General features: G+C 59.8%; 1 long non-coding RNA gene across 5 annotated transcripts; it reads right to left on the bottom strand.

Moving 5' to 3' along the window:
* Window positions 1–8,925: 8,925 nt before the first annotated feature.
* Window positions 8,926–15,357, bottom strand: LOC135286142 (uncharacterized). Of its 5 annotated transcripts, XR_010350626.1 has the most exons (4): window positions 15,206–15,357; window positions 9,735–9,817; window positions 9,475–9,508; window positions 8,926–9,314 (listed from the first exon to the last, which is right to left on the bottom strand). It is a non-coding gene; the product is annotated as an uncharacterized LOC135286142 (long non-coding RNA). The 5 variants fall into 5 exon arrangements; XR_010350623.1 differs by lacking the exon at window positions 9,475–9,508 and having other exon boundaries at window positions 8,926–9,311; XR_010350627.1 differs by lacking the exons at window positions 9,475–9,508; window positions 15,206–15,357 and adding an exon at window positions 10,695–11,151 and having other exon boundaries at window positions 8,926–9,311.

Below are 15,357 nucleotides of genomic sequence, written 5' to 3'. Positions count from 1 at the left end.
CCTGCCCTCGCTGTGCCCCCAAACCCTCCGCTCCCCGCACATCCCAAACTTTTGGGGGATCCGCGGGGGCGGGGGGAGCCGCGCTCTGCGCCTCGCATTCCTCTCCTGTAATTAAAGCCGCGGCGCTGGGCGGAGGGGGAATTTCCCAAAGGGTTTTGCTGGCGTCTGGACAAGGGTCAGACAATGAGAACATTTGACAGGGTGCCCAAATCCGCTGTATCTTGGATACGCTCGGAGCCTCCCCCGTGCTCCCCGTCCCAGGCGCTGCTTTGGGGGAGGTTTGGGCAGGTTGGGAGGTGGGGACGGCGCGGGGGGAGCGTGGGGGCTCTCACAAAACCCTCACGGCCCTCAACGCAGCCGGGCTGCCCCAAAAACGCCAGCGCCAGAGCGGCACAAAGCCTGGCAGCGCATTCCCGGCGGGATGCTCCTGGAAACCCCGGGCGGAGGCACCAAAACCACCTCGGAGACTCCCGGCGCTCGGATCGATGTTTGAAAAGTGCTCTGCTGCCTTCAGCAGCTCCCTGCCGAGCCCCCCGGGCATCCAGGGGCGCTGGGGGCTTATCCTGGTTTTTCCAGCCCCGGGGGATTTTTGGGATGCTCTGAAAACCTGCACAGGATCCATCCCAGCTTCCCCAAAGCCCTCGAGTGCCTTCGGAGCTCTCACTCCCCCCTGCCTCCCTCGTTTGCAGCAGCCCCTGGGTGCTCCTGTGGCTCCAGGGAATCCCCTCCGGAGCAGGGAGAGCCCTGGGGTGCCCACATGGCAGTGCCCAAATCAAAACACCCAAAAATCGGAGCTCAGGAGGATCCTCCACAGAGCCCAGCACCATTCCCAAGGCTCATTCCCGCTTTTCCCAGCTCCCTGCTCCTGTCCCAGGCGTGGGGAGAGCCCAGGACAGGAGCAGAGCCCGCCTGGGGCTGCCCCTGATCAGAGATGGACACAAATAAACCCCCCCAGAGCAGGAGGGACGGACAGATGGACAGACAGATGGACGGACGCTCCGGAGCAGAGCCTGGAGCACCTCGGGATCCACACCAGTTGCATCCCGAGGAGGTGGGAGCAGCCTCAGTTTTGGGGGATCAGCTGCAGCTCCCCCTCCCCAGCCCCGGACTGGCTCGTGGCCCATCAGGCCCCAATTCCTGGGGGATTTTTAAACTCTAACCCCCAGATTTTGGGGAGCAGCTCAAGGCAGATTTGGGCAATGATCCATTTTCGAGTGGCTCCAGCCCAGGCAGATGAGATCTGATCACATTTCTGAGGCGCCCAGGGTCACCAATCAGGGATTTGGGGAATATTTGTCACTGTAACAAAGTCCTTTCCCAGCCTTTCCCCTCATACCCAGATTTTTGGTTTCATGGAACCTCTCCCATGGAAAAGAGAGCTGAGAAATGTTTGTGGTGCAGCTGGAGGTGCACTGGTGTCTGTCACTTGTACATCCCATGGGCAGGGTGATTCCGGGGTTATTTATGGATTTTCATCAGCTTTCTCATCACCACCCGATTTTCTGCTGAGAGCTGCTTGAACAGAGCCCAAATCTTTGCAGAACTCCTGATAAATCTCCCAGGAATAAAAAGGGGGAAGCTGAGGAACGCCCCAGCTCCTGCAAAGCCCAGCAGAGCAGAGCCCCCTGCTTCCCTGGGGAGCCGAGGGTGAGACCAGAGCGTCTCCATCCCCTTTGTGGGAATTCCAGGGAAATGTGCCCCAGAAATCCCAGTTTCAGCCACAGCAGCACTGCAGGCAGAGCCCAGCTCCCTTCCCATGGAAAACCCACTTGGGGAAGGGCCAAGCCTCTCCTGATTTTCCAGCCACAGGCTCCCTGCAGAGCGCAGAACCCAGCGTGGAGCTGCTCCAGGAGAAGGAATCTTCCACCCCTGGCTACTTCTGCACTCTGCTCCCCTTGGGGGGCTCCTGCCCAGCCCTCTCCAGGAGCACAGGATAGCTCGGGCAGCCCAGGAGATGTTTTCCTTTTCCAGTGGGAATTCCACAGCAGGAATTTGGTGTGGAAAGCGGGGCTGGGGAGGTGCTGAGGGGACAGTGCTGTCCCCACTCCGGGCAGTCCCACAGGAGCTGCTTTTCCTCAGTGCCTGAGGTTGCAGGAATGTTCCCCCAGGATGAAGTGGAGCCAGGAGAGATATTTTATATTTTATATTTTGCATCTCCAGTTTGTCTGTCCCACTCGGCTCCAGGCACAAAACCAGCCTGGAAGAGCTGCAACCTCTCCTTCCCACTTCCAGCCCTCCTTCCCTCTTCCCCACATGACCTATTTCAGGTGAGAAGGTTTTTCTTTGTACCAAGAAAAAAAAAGTCCTCCACCCCTAAATCATTTCATTTCTCAGCTCGCTGGAAAAATTCAGGATAAATTCATTTCTGTTTGACCCCTCATGCTCTGCAAACCAACAAATCCATCCTGAGCAGGGAAGTGACCCTTGGAGAGGCCCCAGGATCCCAAAATTGTGACTTGTGAGGGCCCAAATCCCAAATCCCTCTGCTCAGCCCTCTGCCCTTTGCAGAGTGACAATCCCTCCGGATTTATTTCCAGGTGGAAGGACGGGAGAGGGAAGGGACGAGGCAATAACCCAAATCTGCTCCTCTCACTCAATCCCTGCCATCAATTTTTCCATGCAGCCCATTAGGGGAGGGCAGCACTCAGGAATCCAGGTAAGGCCCTGGCTGACGAGACCCTCCTGGGCCTTTTGGCACAATTCTGGGCACAGAAATTTCAGCTCCTGCTGCCCCAGCTGGAATTAACTCTGGGCTGCGAGGCGGGAGGCGCTGCAGGGGGAATTTGTCTGGATTTGCCAGAGCAGCCACAGGGCTGGTGAGGGAGGGGTTGGATGGGGCAGGGATGGGGGGTCAGGGGTGGGGACCACTCAGGGATGGGGGATTGATGGTCTGGGTCTGGATCTGGATCAGGTTCAATGGTCTGGATCAGGGATTTATGGTCTGGATGAGGCAGGGACGGGAATTGATGTTCTGGCCCTGGCAGGGATCAGGTTCAATGGTCTGGATGGGGCAGGGATGGGGGATTGATGGTCTGGGTCTGGATCAGTGGTCTGGATCAGCAAGGGATGGGGGGATTGATGGCCTGGGTCAGTCAGGAATGGGGAATTGATGATCTGGATCTGGGTCTGGATCAGGTTCGATGGTCTGGATCACTCAGGGATGCAGGATTTATGGTCCGGATGGGGCAGGGATGGGAATTGATGTTCTGGCCCTGGCAGGGATCAGGTTCAATGGTCTGGATGGGGCAGGGATGGGGGATTGATGGTCTGGGTCAGGCAGGGATGGGGGAATATTGGTCTGGATCAGCAAGGGATGAGGGATTGATGGTCTGGGTCAGGCAGGGATGGAGGGATTGATGATCTGGATGGGGCAGGGATAGGAATTGATGGTCTGGATCACGTAGGGATGGGGGATTGATGGTCTGGATCTGGGTCTGGATCAGGTTCAATGGTCTGGATCAGCAAGGGATGAGGGATTGATGGTCTGGGTCAGGCAGGGATGGGAATTGCTGGTCTGGGTCTGGATCAGGTTCAGTGGTCTGGATCAGCAAGGGATGGGGGCATTGGTGTTCTGGCCCTGGCAGGGATCAGGGGTGGATGTTCTGCCTCCATCAGGGAGCAGGGGTGGATGCTCTGGCCCTGGCAGGGATCAGGGGTGGATGTTCTGCCTCCATCAGGGAGCAGGGGTGGATGCTCTGGCCCTGGCAGGGATCAGGGGTGGATGTTCTGCCTCCATCAGGGAGCAGGGGTGGATGCTCTGGCCCTGGCAGGACGTGGAGCTGCAGCTGAGCCCCCCTGGGCAGTGCAGGGCTGGACCCTGCTCCCCTGGGAGCTGAGGGGCTGGGGGCGGTGGGCTGAGGGCTCGGTGTCAGGAGTGAGCAGAGCAGGGGGAGCACAGACAGGAGGAATTAGGGACAGGTGAGGATGGAGCCCCTGGGGTTTGTCCAGGGGTAAAAGGTGAAGGCAGGGTAAAACCATCAGGGGCAAATTCAGCCCCCCAGGAAGAGCCTTCCGTGGGCTCAAGCCCAGCTTGGTGACTCCAGGGACATCACCCTGGGCACAAACTTGGCAAGGAAAGAGTTCAACCCCTCCCCCACATCACCCACCAGGGCTGAGTCCTCCAGCACAGGCATGGGGGCAGTTTTGGGGGGATTTAGAGGATATTTATCATCGTAACAATGACATTCCCCAGCCTTTACCTCACTCTCCAAGTCATGATTCTCGGATTTTTTGGCTCTGTAGGAACATGTCCCACGGGAAAAGGAGGCTGCAGAGCATTTCTCACACAGCTGAAGGGGCAGAGGCTGCTCAGGCCTCACAGGGAGTCCCTGTCTGGGCACTGAGGGGCTGAGTTGGCTCTGGTTTGGGGTTCCAGGCTCGTGCTGAGCACAGGGAAGGACCTGAGAGCCGAGCTGGGGCTGACGCCAGCTCTGGACCATCACAGGCAGGGGGTGTGAGTAGGAATTGTGGGGCTGGGATCAGAGGGTGGATTAGCCCCTGGAGGGGGAGCAGGGCCATCCCAGAGCCCGCTGGAGGGCTGGGGGCACCCCGGGTGTCTGAGGGGAGGCAGACGTGGGATATTTGTGCTCTGGCCACTGCCAGCCCTGTTGCTCCCTGTCATTCCCTGTAATTCTGTCATTCTCTGTTTTTCCCTATTATTCCCTGTAGTTCCCCATTTTCCCCTGCTTTTCCTCGTTGTTCCCTTGTAACTCCCTGTTATTCCCTGTAATTCCCTGTTGCTCCCTGTTATTCCCCATTATTCCGTTTTCCCTATTATTCCCTGTTGTTCCCCATTTTCCTCTGTAATCCTGTCCCTCTAATTCCTTGTTTTCCTCTGTTATTCCCCATTTTTCCCTGTAATTCCCTATTATTCCCTGTAATTCCCCGTTTTCCCCTGTAATTTTCTGTTTTCCTCTGTTATTCCCTGTTACTCCCCATTTTTTCCTGTAATTCCCTGTTATTCCCTGTAACTCCCTGTTTTCCCCTGTTGTTCCCCATTATTCCCTGTTGTCCCCTGTCCCCAGGGACTGGTCCCATTCTGCTGCCTCCTGGCACCTCTCAGCACCGCCAGGAACTCACCTGGAGCCAGGAACTCACCTGGAGCATCCCTTTGCCCCCCCCGGAGCTGTCCCCCGCCCCCTGAGCGCCACTGTCCCCTCCCCAGGGCCAGCCACACCTGCAGGGGACACCCAGAGGTGTCCCAAACGTGTCCCTGCTCCTGCTGGCCCTGCCTGGAGCCAGCCCAGCCCCGCTGCTGCCACCGGGGTGTCCCTGTGTGTCCCTGGGGACACGCAGGAACCAGGAGGGGACATTTTTTTGGGGTCCCTCTGGGCGCTCCCTGCTCGCCCTCCCCTCTCCTCCGAGGCACTGAAGCTTCTGGCAGGGAAAAAAAAAAATCCTCATTTTCCTCAGCGCTCCAGACACGTGAGAGCCGCGCAGAGACCCCAGAGCAGCCCCCAAACCCCCGCACGACCCCCCGAGGACCCTCGGGGCGGTTCCAGCACACACCTGAATTAACAGCGGCCGTCAGGTGACGCCAAAATCGCGGCAGTTCCCCTCCCGCAGCCCCGAATCCGCCGTTCCCGGGCTGACATCACCGCTCAGGTCCATACACGCACCGCTTCCCTTATCTTCCTTCGGGATTACCTCATCGGAGAGGACCCGGAGAGCCTTCCTCCCTTCTCCCTCTTCCTCCTCTCCCCGCTCGGGGCTCGGAGCTGCGAGTTTGCCGGGGGAGGAGGGAGCGTTCCAGCCCTGCCGCTTCCTCCCGGCATCCTCGCAGCGTCCAGGGGATCCGGGCGGGCACCAGCAGCGCTGCCCCGCGCCCTCCAAGAAAAGAACCGCACCTCCCGCAGCCTCGGCGGGGTTTATCCCCCGCAAACAATGCCCGGGTGCCCGCACCCACACCCACAGCCCGCTGCCGCTCGGCCCCGGCGAGACAAAAAACTTCAATCGCTCCGGAGCAGCCGCTCCGGCCCCGCCATGCAAGAGTTAACGAGCTCACGTGTAATTAACTGATAACTACGCTAACATGTGTTGCATGGAATTCTCTGTCAACATAAATAAAAACATGAATATACCCGCACGCCTCCCAGATATCCACACAGAGAAGAATTTTGGCCGGTTCGGGATTATTTTCACCCAAAACAAAGCCAGTTTCATTTTTTTTTTTTCCTCCCCAAGCTCACCAGCAACCTCCACAAGAACACAGCCACAGCAAGGCACAGCCACCCCTCAGCTACAGCACCTCCGGGAGGATTAAATCCGTGTATTCCCACATTCCCAGCCCGGGATGCTCCGGGCCGGGGGGGGCTCCGTGTGCTCCCCCGTGCCCCCCTCTCGCACGCAACTCCTGCCGGCAACGCTCCAGACAAAGAAAACGAGAGAAAAAAACGCCGTCTTACTTTTTTTTTTTTCCTCCTCCTCCTCTTTTTTTTTTTTTTTTTTCCTGCTTTTCTTCCCCCCTCCTCTCTCGTCCCGCAGCTTCACCCGCGGGACTCCAGCGATTCTTTTTTTTGCGGGGGTGTCCCTCAAAGCAACTTCAGGAGCCCGGGGAGGGCTCTGCCGGCGGGGAAGAGAAGGAACAAAAGCCCGAGCGGTGCTGAAGAGGTGCCTTCCCAATTGTGGAGGGGATGGCGAGGCTCTGCGGGGCGGGAGGGGGCGGGTGAAGGGTGATGGGGAGAGGCCTCCCTCCCTCCCACCCGCAACCCCGAGCCGAGCTGGTGCATAAATTATCTCGTGGCTCTCCATCTCCCGCCGCAGATTCCCATTCCCGCACGGAGGATGCGGTACCCGGGGCACGGCTCCCTGTGCCCCCCGCAGCCATCCCGGTCTTCCCGGCTCGCTTCTCTCCCGCTTTCCCCCTTCCTGCTTTGTCTCCGGCCCCGTCTCGCAGCCGAGCAGACACAAAAGAGCCTCTGACCTGGAAGGAGAAATCCCCTTTTCCAAGGAAAAACAAAAAAAAAGCCCACCCGAGGTCCGCGGTGCGCGCTTTGAGCAGGCAGGGGAATTTAAAATAGCTGGGCTAGCTCGGGCTCGGCGGCAGCATTGCTCCCCTAATGAGTGTAATTAGCGGGGTGAGGATGGAAGCGGCTTCCCCTGCGGCTTCCCCCGCTGCCTTCGCTATTCCAGGGGTTTTTTTGGGGGAAAAAACGGCGTTTCCCCACTTCCAGGAGCTGTCCCTGGCTCACCTCAGCTCCAGCCAGCGGGGTTCAGACAGGATTAAATCCCGAACCCATCCCGAGTCCTGCGGGCTTGGCACAGCAAAGACAAGTCGGATTTGGGACCTTTTTTTTTTTTCTCTCTTTTCCGCGGCTCGTTGCTATTCCCCCACCTCAGCTCTCCCAAATCCCGGCTGGCAGCGGAACCGCGGGGATTTTTGTGGATTCGATGGGATTTAGCCGGGCTCGGGAGGCATTCCCTCCCCCGGGCCGGGACAGCGGCTGCGGGGCTGCTCTGCCCTGGAGGAGATCCCTGGAGGTGGGCAAGGACCCTCCTGCCCTCTAAACAACCCCAAAAATCCGAATTTCAGCGGTTCATCTCGGCTGCAGGGGTGCGGGTGAGGACGGAGCATCCCGCGCATCCTCCCCTTAAATAAGGATGGGATAATTGATGAATTCCCCTGATGCGCCGGGCAGCTCATTAACTGACGGGCCTAATGAGCTGCTGGGGCTGCCCAAGGAGCCAGGAGCTTTGGGATGTGGGGGGGGACAATGCCGGATCCGGGCACGGCACTGCCGGGGCAGGAGGGCCAGGGAGGGCTGAGCCGTCCCCAGCATCTGCTCCGCTCTGACATTGTGCTCACTTGGGGCTTTTTTTTTTTAATTGTCTTGATGTCCCTCATTTGCATAATCCCCCATAATGCAGCGCAGCAGGACTTTTGCTCTGAGCTAATAAATAGACGACAAAAATAAACGTGTCATGTAAGATTTGCTTCCATCCCTTGCCTTTGTGAGGGAGCTTTCACCCAGCAATGACGCTGGCGGCGTTGATCTCACAGGAGCTGTCAGCCCGACTTCCCCTCGCCCCTGGTGCTCAACTTCGCCAGATGTTTGCAGCTGAACTCGGCAGCGAGCAGCAGCAACGCCGGGATGCGCTCCTGGCAGCCCGGGGATTGCTCCCGAAGCTCTTCCCCTAAATCACCCTACCCCAGAAATATCCCCCAGCCCAGCCCAAGGTTCCTTGTTGTGGTTTGGAGGCCCGTGATGTGCAGGCAGGTGCCGGAGGTGTTTTGTTTTTGGAGGGTTTGATTCGGAATTCCGGAGCGCTGCGGTTTCCTCGCCTCCCCGGAGCCTCGCCCGGCTCTCCTCTCACGGCCGTGTTGAATTCCTGATGAAATTCGTTCTGTGAGCTGAGGAAAAGGAGTCATCGCTGTGCCGTGAATATCCAAATGGGCTCGGGAAATGCACCTTGCTGCTGCAGGAGGATTTCCCCCCTGGTTCGACAAGAATTTATTTGTCCCCTTCCAAGAAATTGGCTGGATGGAGCTCGGGATATTGATGGGAACAGCAGAGATCCCACCCCAAAGCAGTCAGGGCAGGGTCCAGGCGTCAAAACACGATTTTAAAGTGAATTTGCTGGGTGTTTTCCCAGGATGGAGCTCGGCGGGAAGTGCGAGAGCTGCTGGCAGATCCCTGGAGTGCCAGGCCCGTGAGGACATTTGGGCCTGATGGAGCAGTGAGGCTCCTCAGATTGCTGGAGGTGTAGAAGGGATGGCTCCTTTGAAATTCCTCGGCATTTCACACCTCGTGCATTCCTGCACTTGGGCTTTTCCTCTTTCTTCCCCCAGCCTTGTGATCCTGGAGGATTCTCAGCCCTGACCCAGGAACACTTCAGCATTTCCCACCGTCCTGTTTGCTGAGAAAACCCGAAAACACCAACCCTGAAGGGTGAAAGCCACAAGAGAAATAAAACCCTGCTAATAGGCGAGGTTTCTTATTTTTCTTTTAAACCCTGACCCATTTAAACTGTTTTTTCTGCCTGACTGTGGAGTGGGAGATCTTTCCACGCCGGGAAAAGAAATTCCATCCACAACAAATCCTCCCCCAGCGGTGAAATCTTCACCCCCTTGGTGTGGACCAGCAGCAGATCCGTGTGCTGGGATGAGGGAACGGAGCTCTGGGAGCTGGGAAGGATCCATGAGGATGGGAAAAGAAGGGAAAACCAGCGGGAATGAGGCGAGGCGAGGGCTGGACGGCTGTGGAGTCTCCCTCCAGGATGCAGAGAATAATTTCCCTTTTCCCCACAGCACCGGGGCGAGAGGATGGGATCATCAGTCTTCATTAGACACCAGGAACGGGCTCTGTCAGCTTCTGCTGGAAAACCAATCAATATTCCCTCGGCCGGGCTGCCCGCAGCTCCCGGCAGGAGCCGGGCGGGCACCGGGACATGCCAGGCACAGCACGGGGCACCCGGAGGTGCCCGGCCCCTGCCACACACCCCGGGGTTTGAAAGGAATTGCAGGGTTTTCCTCACCCAGCTCCCCGGGGGTTTCCCTTTGCCGGAAAATCTGCAGGGAACAGAAGAAATCGGCCACAAAAATGAAGGGAAGGGAAGGGAAGGGAAGGGAAGGGAAGGGAAGGGAAGGGAAGGGAAGGGAAGGGAAGGGAAGGGAAGGGAAGGGAAGGGAAGGGAAGGGAAGGGAAGGGAAGGGAAGGGAAGGGAAGGGAAGGGAAGGGAAGGGAAGGGAAGGGAAGGGAAGGAGGTTGGTTGGTTGTTCAGGGAGCAAAAATCACCTGCTTTGCCCAGCTGCAAGCACAAAATCCCTCTCAGACTGCAAAGGCAGCTCAGATCAGAGCCCCCACACAGAGCGAGACACCTGCAGGGATCAGAGGCTGAGGATGGGCTCAGCAGCATTCCCATTGTCTGATTTCTCCTGAGAAACACCAGGGGAGGACAGACCCTGGAATGGGAGAGCCTCAGGGCACACCAGTCCCTGGCATCTGTGGATTTGGAGTTTGGATTTTGACTCTTTGGGTTTTACCGGGAGTTGCTGGAAGTGACAACTGCAGGTCCCTCATTGGGGCAAATACCCAGCAGCACCCAGCCCTGGGCATGGCCCCTCAGGCCTGGCATCACCTCTCCCTGCCCTGGGGCAGGAACGGGGCTCTGGAGCTGCCCCCTGCCCTGGGAACTCCCCCACAGCCATTCCCACACCAAAGCCTCCCAGCAGGCGGGACCAGCCCCATCCATCTCGCTCCCAGCGCGGCCACACAACTCAAAACAAACCAATAAAGGGGAAATGGCCTCGGCGGGGCGGCAGCGGCAGCGCAATTACAGCAGAGAGAGCTGCAGCAGCTGCAGCACCTGCGCCCGGTCTGGGCAAGGCAGCAGCCCCAGAGCGCCCGGTGACAGCGGTGACAGCGGTGACAGCGGTGACAGCGCCGGCTGGGCTGCTCCAGCTGCTCCCAGGTGTCCCCTGGCACCTCGGAGGGGCTCCCCCGGCACAGGGGAAGGGCAGGTGGGATATTGGGAAGGGGTTGTTCCTTCCCTGGCACGGGTGACAGAGAAGCTGTGGCTGTCCCTGGATCCCTGCGAGCGCCCAAGGCCAGGCTGGGGACAGCCTGGGACGGGGGGAGGTGTGGGAGGTGGCACTGGGTGGGCTTTACGGTCCCTTCCAACCCAAACCAGCCTGGGATCCCGTGGTTATGGGTTTGGGGTGACCCGGCAACAGGAAATAACTCCAACACCCCAACCCCGCGTGTGGATCAACGTCTGGGGGGTGAAAACCCCAATTTGGGACAGCGCCCGCTCCCTCCTTTCTGTCAGCTTGCAATGAGCGATCTGCTCGAGTTCTGCTCCCTCCAGCGCCCCAGCAGCCCAGCTGTGACTGCAGGGACCCTGTCCCTGTCGCTGTCGCTGTCCCAGGCAGCCCCAGCCTGGCAGGACGCTCCGGGCGCTCTCCTCCGTTTGTCTCGGGGATCTCCCGGCATTTCTGTCACGGGGCGATGAATTCCGGGCTCGGCTTTGCCTCGGGCCCGCTGGAATTCCGTCCCGCGCGGCTGCGATCGCGCTCCCGCTCCTGATTAATGGCAGGAATTTCTGCTTGGAAGGAGGACCGAAATGAGCAGCCGAGGGAAGCGAGGCTTCCCCCGGCCCCCGCTCCCCGGCTCGCTGCTGTTCGCGTCTCCCGCAGCTGAGCAGAGCCGCTGGCCGCGATTCAGCGCGGCAGGAGGTGCGGGAGGCGGGGGGGACGCGGGGATGGGAGGGGGGACGAGCCGGGGGACCCCCGGAGCCCGGGAGGGACGGGGAAGGGACCCCCGAGCCCCCGGAGCCCGGCCCCGCTCAGCGACACCGGGGGGAAAGGGGGCACGGGGGGGATTGGCGGCGGGCACACGGAGGGGACACGGGGGGGACACACAGGAACACGGGGGGGGGGCACGGGGGGACACACAGGAATATGGAAGACACGGAGGGACATGTGGGTGACATGGAGGGGACACGGGAGGACACACAGAAACACGAGGGCGACATCCAGGAACACGGGGAGACACGGGAGGGACATGGGGCGACACGGAGGGGACAAGGGGTGACACCCAGGAACATGGGGGGACACGGGGGGGGGACACGAGGGGGACAGGGAGGGGACACGGGGGGACACACAGGGGCATGGGAGACACGGAGGGACATGTGGGGGACATGGAGGGGACATGGGAGGACACACAGGAACACGGGGTGACACCCAGGGACACAGGGGGACACACAGGGACATGGGAGACAGGGGGGGACATGTGGGGGACACGGAGAGGACACAAGAGGGACACGGGGGGGCTGCATGTGGGGGGCCGATAGTTCTAAGGGTGAGGGAAGAAGGGGGACCCCACCAACTCCGGGGCCGGGGGTGTCGTGTCCCCCCCACCGTGAGTCCAGCCAGGGCTCAGCCCTCCTGTCCCCAGCCTGGGGTGACGCTCCGAGGCTCCCCCATCCCTCCCGCCCCAGCCGGGGGTCCGCACAGCTCCAGCCGCTGCCGGGGCTCCCCATTTCCCTGCCTGGGACTCGCTGAGCGCCATCCCGGGCTGGTGCCAGCCCCGCGGGGGCCACCCGGCTCGCTGGGCGCTTTCGGACGGGCAGAAGCGTTGTCCCAGGCCAGCCACAGCCGCCTGTGCCCCACAGAGAGCTGCCCCCCCTCGGGGCTCTGCAGGACGCGCTGCAATCCCGGGAATCACGGCAGATCTCCCCCGTCCCCCCCGGCGTCTCCCCGAGGAGCGGCGGGGCCTTGGCGGCTCCTTTTCAATTTATTTTTATAAGGAAGCAGAAAAAGAGAGAGAGAGAGGGAGTCACATCCTAATCTGGCAAAATGTCAGGGAGTGATTCAGAGAAGAGGCGAGCGGCAGAGAGAGGCAGCCCACACAGGAGACTTGTTTCTGATTTCCAAATGTCAGCATGTCCTTTAATTAAATGCTGATTAGCAGGGGACGTGCTCCCCTGCGCCGGGGCTGCTGCAAATCCCGGCTCCACAGAGAGCCCGGGCAGCTCTGCCACCCCTGGGATGGGCTCTGGGCATCAGTGATGCCTCAGGGTTTGGATTTTCTATTTTTCAGGTTCTGTGCTGCTTCAGTGTGTGGGTCTGAGTTTCACATCAAGGGATGGTGAGCTCTGTTCACGGAGACAAAACAATTCCTGCTCTAGCTGGGCACCAAGGACAAATGATCCAAATCTCAACCCAAGAGCACAAACAGCGTGGAATGAAGAGAGAAAAACAAGGATGGGACTGCCTGGGCTGGAGATGGAATTGGACAATTAGCTCAAATATGCAAATGGAGCAGAACTGATAAAAGTGAGAGACCCCGTGACCATTGTCCATTTTGTGGCCATTTTGGTTCATCTTGGGTTCATTTTTTGACCATTTTGGTTCATCTTGGGTTCATTTTGTGCCCATTTTGGGTTGTGCTGCCCAAGGTGGATCCATTGGGGCGTCCTAATAAATCCCTGCTTTATTCTTTTGCTGTCCTGGTCCCTGTTCCAGCTCAGCCTTCCCAAGCCTCAGGAGAGGCAGGAGAGCCACAGGACTAGGCCAGGCTGTGCCCAAATCCCCGCTCCTGGTCCTGTCCCCGAGCTGGAACCCAGCCTGGGATTTTGTCCCCAGTGCAGTCGCAGCTGAGTGAACCTGGATACAAACCCAGGGGTGCTTTTTTGTCAGTGTGAGCAGCTCTTTGCACACCCAACTCTCTCTGCTCCCAGCTGAGCTGCAGAAATGTTCCTGGGTTTGGGATTTCTGGGGACAACTCGTGTCCCTCAGCACCATCAGCTCCAGAGCTGCTCTGTCCCCTCGGGCTGCGGCGGCTTTGAAGGTGCTGGGAGAGGTCCTGGAGGGGTGAGAGAGATCCCTGAGGGATGGGAGGGATCCTGGACGGGTGGGAATCATGTCCTTATTCTCTGTGTCACGGGGTCTCTGGGTGTTCCCTGTCCCCGTTCCCTGTGTCACAGGGTCTCCGGGTGTCCCCTTTCCCTGTGTCACAGGGGCTCTGTGTGTCCCCATTCCCTGTGTCACAGGGGTTCCGGGTGTCCCTGTCCCTGTGTCACAGGGGTTCCGGGTGTCCCTGTCCCTGTGTCACAGGCTCTCCGGGTGTCCCCTGTCCCTGTTCCCTGTGTCACAGGCTCTCCGGGTGTCCCCATTCCCTGTGTCACAGGCTCTCCGGGTGTCCCCTGTCCCCGTTCCCTGTGTCACAGGCTCTCCGGGTGTCCCCATTCCCTGTGTCACAGGGTCTCTGTGTGTCCCTGTCCCCGTTCCCTGTGTCACAGGGGCTCTGTGTGTCCCCATTCCCTGTGTCACAGGCTCTCCGGGTGTCCCTGTCCCCCGTGCCATGCGCCGCTCCCTCTCCCAGCTCCCGCTGCCGATTCCCGGGCGCCACCTGACGGCACCGGCTCCAGGAGGGATTTGTTGGACAACATTCCCCAGCCGCAGAGCCGGGAATGAGCTCCGAGGGTGGAAATGGGAAATGGGGACCCCGAGACCGCCCCGGTCCAGCCCGGGCAAAGCCGAGCCCAGGGAGAGCACAGCCCGCTCCTCTCTTCTTCCCGGGACCGCAAAACCCTTCCCAGCCCCCCAGGGGAGGCAGACCCTGCTATCCCTGCCTGGAGGATCCCACAGCTCCCTGGTTTAAATTCCCCTTGACAGGCCTGAGAAAACACCGAAATCCCGGGAGCAGCGAGCCCGGGCAGCTCCCACGGGGAAACAGCCACCAGAGGAGGGGACAGCGACAGCAGTGCCACCTCTGCCTCCCCCGGTGCCCCCAGCCCCCCGTGCGGACTCTGAGCAGGAGGCTGGGTATCCCCAGGAGGAGAGGGAGGGTGCCCGGGCACAGCTCTGCACACCAGGGGCACAGCCAGGCCTCCCCACAGGGCAGGGGACACAGGTGACACCGGCCAGCGCCGGGTCAGGGGCACCTTGGGAGTTCAGCTGGGGAGTTTAACTGAGAGTTTAACTGTGCAGTTTAACTGTGCAGTTTAACAGTGCAGTTTAACTGTGAGTTTAACAGTGCAGTTTAACTGTGAGTTTAACTGTGCAGTTTAACAGTGCAGTTTAACTGTGCAGTTTAACTCTACCATGGCCCCGTTTCACCGCTGCCCCTCCCCTCCCCGGGGAGCGCCGGGTGCCAGACAGGGCAGGAACTTCGGGATGGGAGAGCTCCTGGATCCTCCCGCGAGCTGAGCAAGGATCACCAGGGACGGATTTACCAGCCGGGATCCCCGGAATGAGCCACCCTGGCCATGCCTGGCTCACCGGGGATGGATTTACCAGCCGGGATCCCCGGAATGAGCCACCCTGGCCTTTTCTGGCCCCCCAGGAATGGATTTACCAGATGAATTTACTCGGAATGAGCCACCCCGGCCATGCCTGGCTCTCCAAGGATGGATTTACCAGCCGGGATCCCTGGAATGAGACACCCTGGCCATGCCTGGCTCCGGAGCCCACCCAGCCCGCGGAGACCACCCTGTCCTGCTGCTCTCCTCTCTCCCGATTTTGCCAGGTTCAAGGAGCACCAAATCCCCCCAAAACGAAGGCGCCCAGATGGAGAGGCCGCAGCGAAGTGTCGGAGCCGGGGGGGACGGGGAGAGAACGCAGGGGAAGGGGAGGTGGCGGCGCTGGGGAAGCGGGGAGGAATCATTCCGAGGGAGCCAGATCTCCATATTCCCGCTGCTGGAAAATTAAAGTTTGCATCCCAAACGTGATTGCTCTCGGCTCCCTGCCTCGGGAGGCACGTACCTGTCTCAGCAGCCGGCCCTGGCGGGCTCAGGGTCCATGCTGGCTACCTGTCAGCAGGCTGTGCCTTCTGTTCCCGCTGAGCAGCATCTCTGCTCGGCTCTGCTCTGCTCGGCTCTGCTCAGCGAGGCAGTGAAAAGCTGCAACTTAAGGGC

The sequence above is a fragment of the Passer domesticus genome, chromosome 25 (genome assembly GCF_036417665.1).
Source record: "Passer domesticus isolate bPasDom1 chromosome 25, bPasDom1.hap1, whole genome shotgun sequence".
NCBI lineage: Eukaryota > Metazoa > Chordata > Aves > Passeriformes > Passeridae > Passer > Passer domesticus.
This window is presented reverse-complemented; position numbering and strand designations above follow the sequence as displayed.